General features: G+C 35.7%; 1 pseudogene; it reads left to right on the forward strand.

Annotated features, from left to right (window-relative positions):
• The first annotated feature begins 233 nt into the window (after window positions 1-233).
• LOC125095728 (synaptonemal complex protein 3-like) lies at window positions 234-1,237 on the forward strand (annotated as a pseudogene).
• Window positions 1,238-15,212: the final 13,975 nt, after the last annotated feature.

The following is a 15,212-nucleotide window of genomic DNA, read 5'->3' on the forward strand; positions in this document are numbered from 1 at the left end:
CACGTACGAACAAAGAAACATTTCCGCCATTGAAAGGAATATGAGTTAAGTTACTCATGCCATTTGAAGGAGACAATATACTGTTCTCTAACAGCACTACCAAAAATTGCACAGCTTCTCAGAAGAAGGAGAAGATGGTAATAAATTTATTTAACTTGATATTTTTGGTAACCAGTGAGCTTTTATTTTATGGTATGGAGTAAAATCATTTAAGAGTAACATTGTAGAGAGGAGCGTTGCGCTGGCCAAGCAGACAGGCACTTCAGAAAACATCTAAATATGGTGCCCTCTGGAAGAAAACATACAGGGATATCTGGGAAGACATCAATGGAGGATCAGGTTATAAGAGCCTATGACTTTGAGAAGGAAGATAAAAAATATCTGAGTGGTTCAGAGGAGGATGTTACAGAAGGGAAGACTCCAGTAATTGAGAAGCATGGGAAGAAAAGGACTTCTGCAGCAGTATTTGAAGATATGGGGAGTGTAGTAAAAATATGCTGGAAAGATGTGGAGCTGACATTAACTAGGCTCTTCTTGCCAAGAGAAAAAGACTAGAATTGTATACCAAAGCTTCTCTCAAAACTAGTAACCAGAATACTGAACATGTTTGGAAAACCCAGCAAGAGCAAAGGCAGAAGCTTAACCAAGAATATTCTCAGCAATTTCTGACTTTGTTTCAGCAGTGGGATATAGATGTGCAGAAATCTGAGGAACAAGAAGAAAAACTAGTTAACATATTTCGACAGCAACAAAAGGTTTTTCAACAATCTAGAATTGTTCAGAGCCAGAGACTGAAAACAATTATACAGTTGCATGAGCAGTTCATAAAGAGTATGGAGGACTTGGAGAAGAATCACCAAAGTCTACTTACTGGTGCACAAAATGAACTTAGAAAAGAAGTGGTTATGTTGCAAAAAAAAAAAAAAAAATTATGATGGAAACTCAGCAGCAAGAGATGGCAAGTGTTCGAAAGTCTCTTCAGTCCATGTTATTCTGATGACTCTTTGAAGGAAGAACTTGAACCTAAGTAATATGATACAATTACAACATTAGCTAAGAGGCATGTAATTCTTTTAGAGTGGTTTAAAAATTCTAGTTTAAAATAATACATCGTGTTAATTGTTAGGTTAAGTGCAAGACCCTTCCTTCTGTTAACCTTCAGGTAAAGCTGAACAGTTACGTGAGTCCAGATATTTAATAGCAATAGTGAATTTTTCTCTTTAACACTTGTTAATTAACTTTTAGCAATAAAGATGATTTAATTAAAAAAAGAGTAACATTGTAGGAAATATAGTAGGAAATGGATGAAATAGCAGGCATGGAGAAAGAGTTAGAAGTTTGAAGAAAGGAAGTGGGGAAGTTGTTCTGAAGAAAAGATTCATGGTAGCCATACACTCGGTTTTGAAGGGGAAAAAACCACTTTATTAATATTATAAAAATCTAATAGAAACAGAAAGAAGAAAAGAGAAATCTGCACATAGATGAGGGCAATAGTAAGCAGTATAGGAGAATAAGACAAAATATCAAATCAAGTACTTAAAACATCCAGCCTCATTAGTTGGGGAAGCACCGTGGAGACAGCCAGGCTGGAGTCCCGATTGAGAGGCCTGGGTGAGCGTCCTCCCCTCCAGTGAGACTTCCAACTGACCATGTGCATAAGGGCCATATTTATAGGGCAAATGACGAGGTCTGAAGTTAACCATGTATTTGCCTACATGTGCAGTATGGAACAAGCTGTATTCCTATGTTGTCATGTCTTTACTCTTCAAGGAGCTTGGGCCATATGTGCTTTCCTCCCCTCCCAGATTCCCTTCTGGGGGCCAGCCCAGCCTGGAGCCAGAAGTGACGCAAAACAAGAGTTACAGGTTTGGTGTCCAGACCAGAAGGGCCAGTTCTGACCTGGAAGCCAGCTAATGTGCAACTAACCAGACTCCCACAGTCACTCAGGCAGCACACGTCTCACATACAACATGCAGTTTGAGATGTTATGCAGGACAAATCACAGAAAGCTCCATCCACACAATGCAGAGGTAGAGTTTAAAATACAAATTTTTGGAAATGTAGTTGAATGGTTAGCAAAACATATAGACTAATTTTTTCAGTTAGAGCTCTATTTTCTTTGAGTTTTTATGAAACTAATATTCTCTGTTACATGATTTTCTCCCAGAATAGGTAACAGTTGGGTATAGGCACAGACGAGCAATCACTGGGTCAACCCAGGGTTGGTTTTATACTATATTGGTATAATAAGCAAATAGGATCTAAAGTGTTACTGGAAGTACAGAATGTGCAAACTGGTATGGATAAGACATGAAGAAAAGAGAGGGCTCACTGGTGGTGCCAATTTGTCCTGCCAATGAGAGAAAGTCGAAAGAGTGAATTTAGTTTGGGCCATAATGGGAGTAGAAGAACAAGCAATGTAAAATGAGTGAGAGTAGTCAAGGAATGAAATATCTGAACTACTGGGTTTTCAACGGAACATTTATAAATACTGACAATGATCCATTCTAAGATTTTTTTCTAAAATGGGAGCAATCTAGGTGCAATGGAAGGGAAGATAATCAGAAATGAATTGGTTAAGCAACTGAGAGCCCATGATTTTGAAATCATTATTGATGATGGCAAGGACTGGGTGGAGAAGAAAATGGAGCAAGTCCTAAATTTTGAAATAATTTTGGGGGCGCCTGGGTGGCTCAGTGGGTTAAAGCCTCTGCCTTCGGCTCAGGTCATGATCCCAGTGCCCTGGGATCAAGCCCCGCATGGGGCTCTCTGCTCAGCAGGGAGCCTGCTTCTTCCTCTCTCTCTCTGCCTGCCTCTCTGCCTACTTGTGATCTGTTTGTCAAATAAACAAATAAAATCTTAAAAAAAAATAAAATTGTTGATGTGTGTGGGAAAATTTTTAAATAAATGGCATGGATACTATTCCAAAGGCAGAGTTGTTGGTTCATTTGCTGGATTATTTTGCAGGAAGATAAGGGGGTTGTTTTTCAAAATAAGCAGTGGAACAGCAGGGACAGTGACCCAGTCTCTCTTCATATTAATCTGTGAGAATAGATCCACAACTCAAGAGGGTGGCAGGGAAAATAGTGCCTTCCAAATAAGGGCAAATTTTAAGTTCAAGGAATAGAGAGTTGTCGAGTTTGCTAAATTTGGACTAACAGCTGCAAAATTCCCACTAGGAGGATTTGGGAGATAAGGAAATTATAATATTTTCATGTACTAATTAATAACTTATTAAGTCACTTTTACCTAATCTTCATAAGGGAACTATACTGGCATTCAATTCCGGATATGCTTTACCCATGAATACAGAGAGCAACGGTGCTTCCTTTGGAGCATGTGTTCTGTACCAAAAAATCAGGAAACAAAAAAATCTTTATTTTAAAATATTCTTTCTCACAGTTTATTCGAGTACATATTTTGTTATCGAATATAATGGGATTCATAATGGGGAACTTTAGTCACATGTTCTAATTCTCACAAGAAGGTAAGTCCCAACATACATGAACTACCAATACTCAAGGAATTTGAGCAGGACCTTAGTATACGGCATAAAATCCAAACTGGAGAAACTTTTATCTCTGTTGATTCAAAAGAACTGTCAGACCTCCAAGGGTCAAAATCTTTAACATTTCTCAGCCCTGAATTGATGATGCATACAGGTAACATCTGTTGGTATTTATCATCAAAATTTTTGGAGTATTTAGTATATTAAATATATACTAATATTAGTATTAATATTAATACTAATAGACTAATAGACTCCACTAATAGACTCCACTAATAGACTAATAGACTCCACTACTCTGAGTAAGGAAGTATTTCTTTACGCAATATAGATGGTTAGAAATACTGCCTGCAGAGAAGGATATGCATTGCATTTTCAAAATAATTTATGAAAATATAACGGGGTAATCATCCTAACACAGATTCTTATTCTCATGGATGATGATTCTGGTCTATTTTAAATAAAAAGTAAGAAACGTTACTGAATATTTGATTTAGTAAAATAGATTCATAATGCTTCACCAGAAATTATCTCCTAATTTTATTTAAATTTTCTGGATATGGAAACACCGATGGTTCTTTGGTTGATGAAGCCTTATTTGTTTAGAAATGAGCAATGGCACCCCCACAGGGTCACAGAGAAGCTTTTATCAGTAACAGCCTTTAGGCCACAGTTTGCAATCAGTGAATATTTATATTAGTAGCAATTGCACCAGACAGTAATTATCTTATCACAGAGGAAAAGGTTAAAAAGAAGCTTCTCCATTGGACACCCACTGTGTGGATAATTAAGTATCTCCATGGCTTCTTTCATTACTGCATTCAATAATAGTTAAATACTAGGGAACCTAGCTATAATCAGACATGATTTGATGAGATATAGAGAAAGACAGGAACAAACAATTTTTGTCTCTAGTTTTACTTGCTAAATTTCTTAATTTGATAGACAATGGTAAACATTTTTATAATATCCCCTAGATACCCACTGTTGTCCAATGAACAAAGTTATTAAGTAGAAACACTTAATTGCATCTTGTGACATTCGAGAAAATATATTAGGATACCTAAAGCAATTTTTTTTCTCTTAAAAGTAGATTGAAAGTTATTTGTGAAGATAATTCTTAAAGGCAATTTATTTCTGACACATTTAGGTGATATTTAAAATATTATTTTTGTCAGACTGGGGTAATAGACTCCTCTGTATTATTCATCCCTTGAAGCCAGTGAAGATCTTTCAAATAAGGGTACATCCATGCTCTCTTTCAGGTTATTAAAATAAAATTTCTTTAACAAAATAGTAATATAGGCTATTAAATGTCACCTGAGAAACACTGAAAAATAATGCATTAAATTCGACTAAAATTAACTCAGTAGAATTGAAAGAAATGCTAATAGGTTTTGTTTTGTTTTGGGGTAGGGGAGAGGCAGAAGGAGAGGGAGAGAGGATCTTAAGCAGGCTTTACTCCCAGCATGGAGTGCTTTGCCAGTGGTGCAAGAAAATCAAGTGAGAAGAGAGAAAATCAACTAAGCCACCCAGGCTACCTTGCTAATAACATTTTTATATTATCTCAATCTTCAAAGTAAGACAGCCAGTTATTTTACCAACAAAAGGGTTTACTTGGAAAGAGCAAATACTTCCTTTATTTGGAAAGGAATTGCAATTCAGAATGTGCAACCACAGGCAAACCATACGCAAGTTAGAGATCAAAGAAGCTCATACTTTATAGAGAAAAAAGGGAGGTCAGGAGGGACTGCTCTGAATGAAAGTCCATTGGAGGAAAGTAAGAGTTCAGGGGTGGCTCTGGTTTCTCATTGGCTGAGTTGTGGCATTTTCTTTTTGGTTGAGATTGTTTCTGGACAAGGGGCAGTTCTTCCTTCCTCCTGCTGAGAGAGTGAAGTAGGCTTTTTCCTGTTACGGTCAGGTCGGCAGGAAAGCTTCCCCAACTGGCTTCACAGCTCCATCTTAAATGACATTTCCTTTATTCACTTTCACATTATACAAATAAGGAGCTTGATGCTTCAGTTTCTGACAAAAGATACTGACTCAGTATGTAGATCATACCAATTTCTTCTCTTCTACCTGCCTAAACTCTCCATTCAGAGCTCCTGTTTCTGTAACCTGAGAATGTGAAGTAGGCCCAGAGAATGACTGCTTATGCATTTATTTATTAATCCAACAAAACATGAAGCAGCCACTATCCCTCAGGCACTCTTCTAGATATGGGCTGCAGAGAAAAACAGGGTAATATTGTTTCACTGAAAGAAATTAGGGTGCCACATCAATGGTTAGCAAAGACTGGAATTATCTCATTACATGATTTTGCTAGAGTCAATTCCTGTATTCTAAAGTAGGTAATTGCTCAGGCCACAACATTGCATTTTAGACAGCAATGTTTTCACAGATTAGGTTTCTATCCATATTCATTAAAAAAAAACATTTTATATAATAAATATTTATTGATCTCCAGAATTTTGCCACTTACCATTACTCGTGCCAAGTGAGCAATACAGGCATGGATTTCTGCACCCGGTCTAGTTTAATGGCCTCTGGTCATTTAGGAGGGGCCAAAAACAAAAAACTGAGGAGTCAGAGAGTTTGAGATGAGGAACCTGTGTGATAGTGGGAGAGCTAGGAGCATGGGGTATCAAGAAAGCTTTAACAAGAAAATGATTCAAAGACAGAATGGTGAAACTAAGTAAAAATGCTACCGATAATTTAAATTTAAAAAAAGACAAAGAAATGACAGGCGAGTTTGGCAAATAAAATTTGTGCTAAACTTACAAGAATGATTTCATTTTAAAAAATCAGAATTTGAGTTCCTGATTGTAGTTGAGAAATGGACCCATGGTAAATATGTCTTCCAAGAAGTTTTTATGAAGGGGCCCCTGGATGGCTCAATCAGTTAAGTGCCTGCCTTCAGCTCAGGTCATGATCCTGAGGTCCTGGGATTAAGCCCTCCTCAGGCTCCCTGTTCAGTGGAGAGCCTACTTCTCCCTCTCCCTCTGCCTGCCGCTCTGCCTACTTACGCTCTCTCTCTCTGTGTCGAAAAAGAAAAAAAATGATTTGATGAAATAAGTCAGAAGTGGAGATAGGTCTTTATTTTTAAGGCTGGAAAACATTTGATCAGGGTTCCTAATATAAGGTTGATGAGTAAGTTTATGGAACTGAATGGGGGGAAATGTGCATGTTTATTTTCACTGACTTCTATTTAAATCCAGCTTTTCTTTCAATTATTAATATAGAGAAAAAATTCAAATAACTTGTTTATGGGGTGCCTGGCTGGTTCAGTAGGTTAACCATCTGCCTTTGGCTCAGGTCATGATCCCAGGGTCCTAGGATCCAGCCCCACATCTGGCTCCCTGCTCAGTGGGGAGCCTGTTTCTCCCTCTCCTCCCTGGTCCTGCATCTCTCATTATCTCTGTCTCTCTGACTCCAATAAATAAATAAAATCTTAAAAAAGAAAAACTTTGTGGGCGCCTGGGTGGCTCAGTGGGTTAAGCCGCTGCCTTCAGCTCAGGTCATGATCTCAGAGTCCTGGGATCGAGCCCCGCATCGGGCTCTCTGCTCATCAGGGAGCCTGCTTCCTCCTCTCTCTCTGCCTGCCTCTCTGCCTGCTTGTGATCTCTCTGTCAAATAAATAAAATCTTAAAAAAAAAAAAAAAACTTTGTTATATTTGTATCAATAATAGAAACCATAGTCACTTTAAAATGTTCTAGCTATTCCACATACAGAGAAATGTTATTTACATTCAGATATTTATTATTATTCAGAAATTACTATGTCTATGATTCTTGTTTCTAGTTCTTATTACTAAATAAGCAAATACATATATACTATATCAAAATTGTTGTTTTTAATATTTTTAATATTTTAATTGTGGAATAATTATATATTTATGGAAAGTTGCAAGAATAATCCAGTGGTTTCTTCAGCCAGTTTCCCCAAAGAGCAAACACTTTATATTAGCACTATAATTTTGTCAATCTCCCCACTAAAAATTCGTACTTTACTAATAACTAAACTCCTAACTTTAATACTGATTTCAACTCCAAGTGCTTTCTCATTTTATATCTACTTTCTGGAATATACTGGCCCTCCTTCTTTGAATATTCAAATTCTACCCATGCTTTGACATAGTTTAAAATGCCCACGATGTGTACAGTTTATGGCATTGGTGTAGGCACCTTAAATAATATATTTTGTGACTTTTTATCACTACTGTGATAACCATACAATTTAATATACTTCCAAATGTAAGTACGTTAAACATGAGAGTAGATGCATGAAAACTGATGTAAAATAAAGTTTTAAAACTGAAAAATCTGGGGTTCTTAACTTTGGACAATAAGACTGCTGGCCTGGAAGGGAAACAGTAAGCCCAAGTATATCGATAGCAAGCTAGCTAGATAGCTAGAGAAAGAAGTGGCTGAAAGGGATTCTGGAAATAAAGAAATTGTTATGAAACAATATTTTGGCTAATTATTTTTTTTTTTAAGATTTTATTCATTTATTCGACAGAGAGAGAGAGAACACAAGCAGGCAGAGTGGCAGGCAGAGGGAGAAGGAGAAGCAGTCTCCATCACTGAGCAGGGAGCCTGACATGGGGCTGGATCCCAGGGTCTTGGGATCATGACCTGAGAGGAAGGTGGACACTTAACCAACTGAGTCACTTAGTGCCCCAGGGCTAATTCTTCTTAAAAGAATATGTCTATAGTGTTTTATGAAGTTTTTTGAAGTAACTAATAAGAATTGTTATATTGTGATATGTTTCAATTTTATGCATTCTTTATGTTATATTTTCATAACTTTTTAAAAACTATAAATAGAATTGTATCATACAGTTCCATTATTGAGACATATCTTTTTGATAAAAATCTAATAATAAGTGTAGAAGTTAACATTAAGAAGTAATATGAGTACTAAGTTTTATTCGCTTACCTGACCACATAAAATCTCAACTTACCGGTTAATAGAGTTGATGTGAGTTTTCACTATTTATAAGCTTCAGCCATTCAATGGTAATTAGCATGAAGGTGTTATGCACTCTTGTCCTAATACAGGTTTCCTTTTAACCTTTCTAAGAGGTCCTGCTATTTTTTGCTTCATTGCTTTGCTTTATTGAACATTATACGACATGGCAAGCAATTAAGTATGATTGTGTAGGAAATTAAATCAGCAAAAGTGCATTAATGGTCAGGTTTAAATACACAAAAGCAACAAAATTGAAGTAAAGGTTGCAGTTCTATATTTAACTTATCTTATTGTGTCCAGGTACTATAGAATGTAAAAATGTGTTAAATCATTCATGCTTTGAAGAGCATAAAAATATTTCTTCACAGTGGATTTACTTGATGACAGGATTTAAAGTCCCCTTATGAAAGGTTCATAATTATCCTTACTTAATAACCTTCCCAGGGTTAGTTTTTATTTGTTATCTCATTCTTGGCAGAATGGGGCTAAATTCTAAACAGGCAAAGTACTTGAATGTATATGTAGTATTCACTGATTATCTATTTTCAACATATAAAGTAAATATATTTGAATATCACATCACTCTTTCATTTTTTGTCTTTGTTTCACAAAAAAAGACAGTTTGGATTAGTGAAAATAATTTCAGTGGAAAATGAGTCTGGACTAGAGATTAAAAGAGTTTTCATTAATTATTTTTAATTAAAAGATAAATTATATCCCATGATAAAACTGAATGGACAGTTTTTCAAAATATAAGTTACAAATATTCATGAAGTAGAAAATCTTGGAGACCATGAATTTTTTTTTTTTAATTGATAAAAGAATATTTCCACACAAGTCCCTAGCCCAAATGATTTCTTTGGTATTTTCTTTTGAACTTTCTGATGAGAGAAAATTTCCTTGCTTTAAAAATGAATCCAGGGGGGACGCCTGGGTGGCTCAGTTGGTTGGGCAGCTGCCTTCGGCTCAGGTCATGATCTCAGCGTCCTGGGATCAAGTCCCGCATCGGGCTCCTTGCTCGGCGGGGAGCCTGCTTCTCCCTCTGCCTCTGCCTGCCACTCTGTCTGCCTGTGCTTGCTCTCTCTCTCTCTGACAAATAAATAAACAAAATCTTAAAAAAAAAAAAAATGAATCCAGGGGCACCTGGGTGGCTCAGTCGTTAAGCATCTGCCTTCAGGTCAGGTCATGATCTCCAGGTCCTGGGATTGAACCCCTTTAGGGGCTGCAGGCTCAGTGTGGAGTCAGCTTGAGGATTTTCTCTCTCTCGTCTGCGTCCCCCCCCGCTCATTCTCTCTCTCAAATAAATAATATATTTTTTTCTTTTTAAGTATTTTATCTATTTATTTGAGATCATGGCCTGAGCGTAAAACCGACACTTAATGGACTGAACCGCCCAGGCACTCCTAAATAAATCTTCAAAAAAAGGTGGTAAACTTTTTAACTGAATTTATAGTAGAGGGCACAAGAATCTGATTATTTCGCTTTTGGTAAAACATCACTCAAAATTTCAAAAAGTTTAAGTTTGATTTAAATTTTTGAACTGGATTTTTTAAATGGCAAATATTATTATTGCAATTAGCTGAGTTTCTGTGTGGAGAAACAGTGAGATGGGAGCGAAATGAAAGAGAGAAATTCTAGGCCTAGGTATACAGACTATTCTTATAAGATTAATGATTAAAAAGAACCTTCTCTGGAGTCACGACGCTAGTCACAGCACTAGTACTACACAGAGCACATGCACACAAATCCGTCTTTAAAATGAAAGCTACTTATCAATGGTATCCCTGGATAGCAATTCAAGAAGCCTTATTCTGTAGTGTTATGTACATGTTAGACAGCTTAAAAGAGCACCAGGGGTTCTAACAAAATTAAGGATGTGCTGTTAAAAATCACAGAATTTTACAAATAAAAGTTCTGATTGCTTTCCACACAAAAGTAACAGAAAAGCTTTTGTTTAAAAAGAGAAACATTTAGGGGCACCTGGGTGGCTCAGTGGGTTAAGCTGCTGCCTTCGGCTCAGGTCATGATCTCAGGGTCCTGGGATCGAGCCCCGCATCGGGCTCTCTGCTCAGCAGGGAGCCTGCTTCCTCCTCTCTCTCTGCCTGCCTCTCTGCCTGCTTGTGATCTCTCTCTGTCAAATAAATAAATAAAATCTTTAAAAAAAAAAAAAAAAAGAGAAACATTTAGTGAAAAGGCTCAAATAGCAACATTTTTCTTTCTTTTTAAAAAAGATTTTATTTATTTATTTGACAGAGAGAGAGAGATCCCAAGTAGGCAGAGAGGCAGGCAGAGAGAGAGGGGGAAGCAGGCTCCCTGCTGAGCAGAGTCTGATGCAGGGCTGGATCCCAGGACCCTGAGATCATGACCTGAGCCAAAGGCAGAGCCTTAACCCATTGAGCCACCCACACAGCCTGCAAAATTTTCCAGTACGGGATTTGGTGGCTAGAAAAGGAAAGGTCATACAGCTATTGAGAACCTCATAAGTCTAGCATGTAAAATTATAGGAAATAAACGCTGACACATGATGCAAAATGAGAAATTGAGAAGCTTCTCTTCACAAACAATATTTTACATCGGTATATTGATGACATGTCACCTGAGGCGTTAGAGGTTTCATGTAATATACTGAAAACAACATCTTCTCAATGCAGGCTGATGAGGCAACAGATTTCACCAATAAATGCCAAGCTGTAGCATTTGTCAGATTTGTTAAGTGGTTGTAAAATTCAATGCGATATAGTCTCCTACAAATAACACCTGAAACAGGAAAGTAGCAAAATATATTTAATAGTTTGTCTTCCTATCTGGAAACAAAATGTCTATCTTAGAATTACTATGTTTGTATCTAGAGAGATATTTGGCTTCTTGAGAGGTTTTGCCTCCTTTTTAAGAAAAGAAACTCCTGACTTTATTATAATATACTGCGCTTTTCACAGGGAGATGCTGTGTCAAAAATTCTTGTCGTTGAAAGGAAATAGTGCCAGATAACACCAGAAAATGGATTTATATTTTTAAAATATTTCACTCAAGAATGTTAAAAAAATGTATGAAAGCCTGAAGAAACGTCACCTGATATGTGTAGACATCAGTGCACTGCTCATCAGAGGAAGAGGCTTCAAGAAGTTCTTAAGGTGTTTGAGTTGAAAGATGAATTGCAGGAATAATTTTACAAAAATGATAAGCCATATTTCCCAGAGTGTTTTCGAGATGAAGAATAGCTGGAAAACTAGCCTTAATTAGCGGATAATTTATATCACTTGAACTATTTGTAGAAGTCTGTGATATCCTAGATAAATGTTTTTATTTCAAGTGACAAGATTCTTGAATTTAAAAAGAAAATGATATTTGGAAAAAAATTATTAAGTAGACTTAAATCTTGATATGTTTGCATTAATGCTTGGGCTTCTGAGTACAAAAGGATATCAGCAAGTCACAATGGTAGTGAGAACTGTCTGGAAGAACTGAAGAAATTGAACAGAATTTTCCCATGCTGTTAACACAAGTTCAAGATTATATTAAAAATAAAGCATTTTTCTGAATATTTTGCTGAGTTTGATAATTTTCCTCAGGGAGAAGAGGGATAAGTGTGCAAGATCCAGAGTAACTGTACACTAAAGATTATACACTGATCTCTCCCTAGGTGAGCTAGAGATTTCTATTAAAAGGGGAATTCTGCCACTGATTAAAAAAAGAAAAAAAAAACACAACTTTTACATTTGTGAACAACATTTTTCTTCTTTATCAGGTGCCAAGAGAGAGAACTAAAATAATCTCACTTAAGTTGAAATGAGATTGTTCTTCTCTAAGCCAAGACTCTGAATCAAGTGCTATATGTCAAAAACAACTACAGGTTTCCATTTATGAAGGAAATTTCATTCTTAATATTTGGTTGCAAAAATAACACATTTCTTACATACATAGGCTTTCTGAAAATGCCAGGAAGCCAACACATTTTCAACTGTAAGTCATACTAATTTGTAGTTTTATTAAAAGGAAAATAACATGGAAAACAATCTTAGCTATGGTTAAATTTTAGAGTGGGGCAGACCTAGTTGATCTGTACAGTAATAGATAATGCCAGGAATGTTTATTAATAAATATCACAGTAAGACTTCTTAAAATTGTTGAATAGAAGAATCCTTGAACAAAATTCATTTTAGTAGCATTAGTATCGGGTATTTCCATAATATGAATTTTTCCAAGGGTTGACATGTGGTGATATATCCCATAATTATTTAAATTGGCCATACTAACAATAACTTGGAAAGATAAATGATAGAGTGATAAAGTTTCCCAACACAGTTTCCTAGGACAAGGCCATTATTCTTCTCAGGAAGGGGAATATGATAGGAAATGTTGAAAGTATAAAGCTGTCAATCACAGGATGAAAAATAAGACAAAAAGAATACAATATCTGATTGACAATGTGACAACCAGGGTTTTTAGGCATCTAGGAGAACCTTCCTTTTCTTATTGGAATCAGCAGAAAATATCTGAAGGTTATCTATTCATAAAGTGTTTCTGAAGAAAGCTGGTTTAATATCTTTTAATAGGAATAATTGTCCAATTCTTGTCATTTGAAAATGGTTGATATTTTTGTTGGAAAAGATTTAGCCAAAGATCAATTCCTTTTCATTTTACTTTTGTACAGGAACATCAAGAGTACCTGATAATTTCTCTATTAGTGATGTAATACTTTTCCTGCCATGTTTTCTAGAATACGAATTACCCAGTTTGAGTTTATGTAGTGGTGCATTAGTTGGGTGGTGAGGATAGGCAGTCTGTAGTTACTGATGATAAAATGGAAAGTTCTGAGTATTCTTACAATGTTCAGCTAAAAAAAAAAATTGTTCAGTTTGTATGAGTGAAAATATTTCTTGTGACCTCTAGGTAACCTCTCCCCAGGATACAGTCTATGACTTCCTGAGAAGAGAACTCACAGATCTATTAGGAGTAAAGATAAAAGGGTTGGCCGTGAGAATTGCAGGAAGCCTATTAGTATAAATACATTTAATTTTCATGTTCTTCTTATCTGTTTAACTTTTCTGAAAGACTGTAGGTGATGAGGTCAGCCTTTTACTAATTTGTCATGTCTGATTTTAAATTCATAAGCTTTACTTAGAAATTTTTCCTGTTTCTGCCTTTCCTAATTTGGCAGGTTCTTATGAAGTTAAACATAATCTTACCATGCAGCTACCCAGTTGTGCCCAGGTCAGCGATGTAACTGACAGGGAAAGAGCATGAGGGAAAATTTTGGAGTGATGGTTTCTATTTTATTGTGGTGATGGATTCATTAGTATACACAAGAATGTATGCACTTGTCCAGTGCATAGAATTTGCAATTAAAATAACTGGATTTTATTATGTATAAGCAATAGCAATAAAGTTTATTTTATAAAATGATATTTTGAGAACCAAATCTTTTTTTTTTTCACTTTTTCCAATGATCAATAAAATACTGACATTAAAAGTCCAGAAGCAGGCATATTCTGATTTAAGCTATATTGTGCCTGGAATATTTCTCTTGAGGTTTAGAATATTTCACCTTGGAACCAAGTATTAAACATCAGGCAAAAGAAAAAAATGATGTCATTTTTGTTAGGCTAACCTCATATTTAAAAATAATTTACATTGTAAAATGGTAATTGTTGTCAAAACATATGGGCAGAGGGAGAATCTTAGTATGCCATCTATAAATTGTTAGCTCCCCCAAAATGTGCAACTTTTTGAGAGGGTCTCCTTTTATTTTTTTTTTTAAGATTTTATTTATTTATTTGACAGACAGAGATCACAAGTAGATAGAGAGGTAGGCAGAGAGAGGGGGGAGCAGGCTTCCTGCTGAGCAGAGAGCCCAAAGTGGGGCTCTATCCCAGGACCCTGGGATCATGACCTGAGCCTAAAGCAGAGGCTTTAACCCACTGAGCCACCCAGGTGCCCTGAGGGGTCTCCTTTTAATGTTTAGAATTGTTTCAATTAAATATGAATTAAACTACTTCTGTTAATTCTTTCAATCACTTATATATTCAACAAATACTTTGTAAGTCTTCAAGCAGACATAGTTTCCATACTTATGAAACAGGCACTCTGATGGGATATAGATAATAAATTAATGTTATAATTAAAATTTGTGATGAATGCTGATAAAGAAAAAAAATGAAGTTCTAAGAGAACATATTACAGAAAATTTCAATGTAAGAAACTCTGCTAAAGAAATGACTTTTAAGCTAAGCAACAAATAATATGTATGGATGCATAAACTACTTTTACATGTATTATTGACTAAAAAATGTGTCCATTTTGCCAAAAGCTACTTCTTTTGAGAATAGCATAGGCTGAATGTTTAAATAATTTGTGTCTATTCGTATTTGAATAGGCATTTTTTGCATTTCACTGAATTTTAAGATGGCTTCAAATGGCTTTTTGGCTGAATTACACCTACTTCTGTGCACTGATACCATAGCTAGTGCAATTTGTGGAAGGGATGACGCCAGAATGTTATTTTAAAACCTCATTTTAAAAAATAGATATTATAATGGCATTTTGGGAATTTATTATTTTTTTATCAATGGTAATACTGTATTATTAAACACAGTTTACAATCAACTAAATTAACTCAAATAACGACATGTTTTATGCATTCATTGTACCAATTCCTTTTATAAAAATGAGAATATATTTTAATAAAAGCTTTTTGTAAATATGTAAAACTATTCATCTTGGTATGAAAAGACT

Source organism: Lutra lutra, chromosome 3 (assembly GCF_902655055.1).
Source record: "Lutra lutra chromosome 3, mLutLut1.2, whole genome shotgun sequence".
NCBI lineage: Eukaryota > Metazoa > Chordata > Mammalia > Carnivora > Mustelidae > Lutra > Lutra lutra.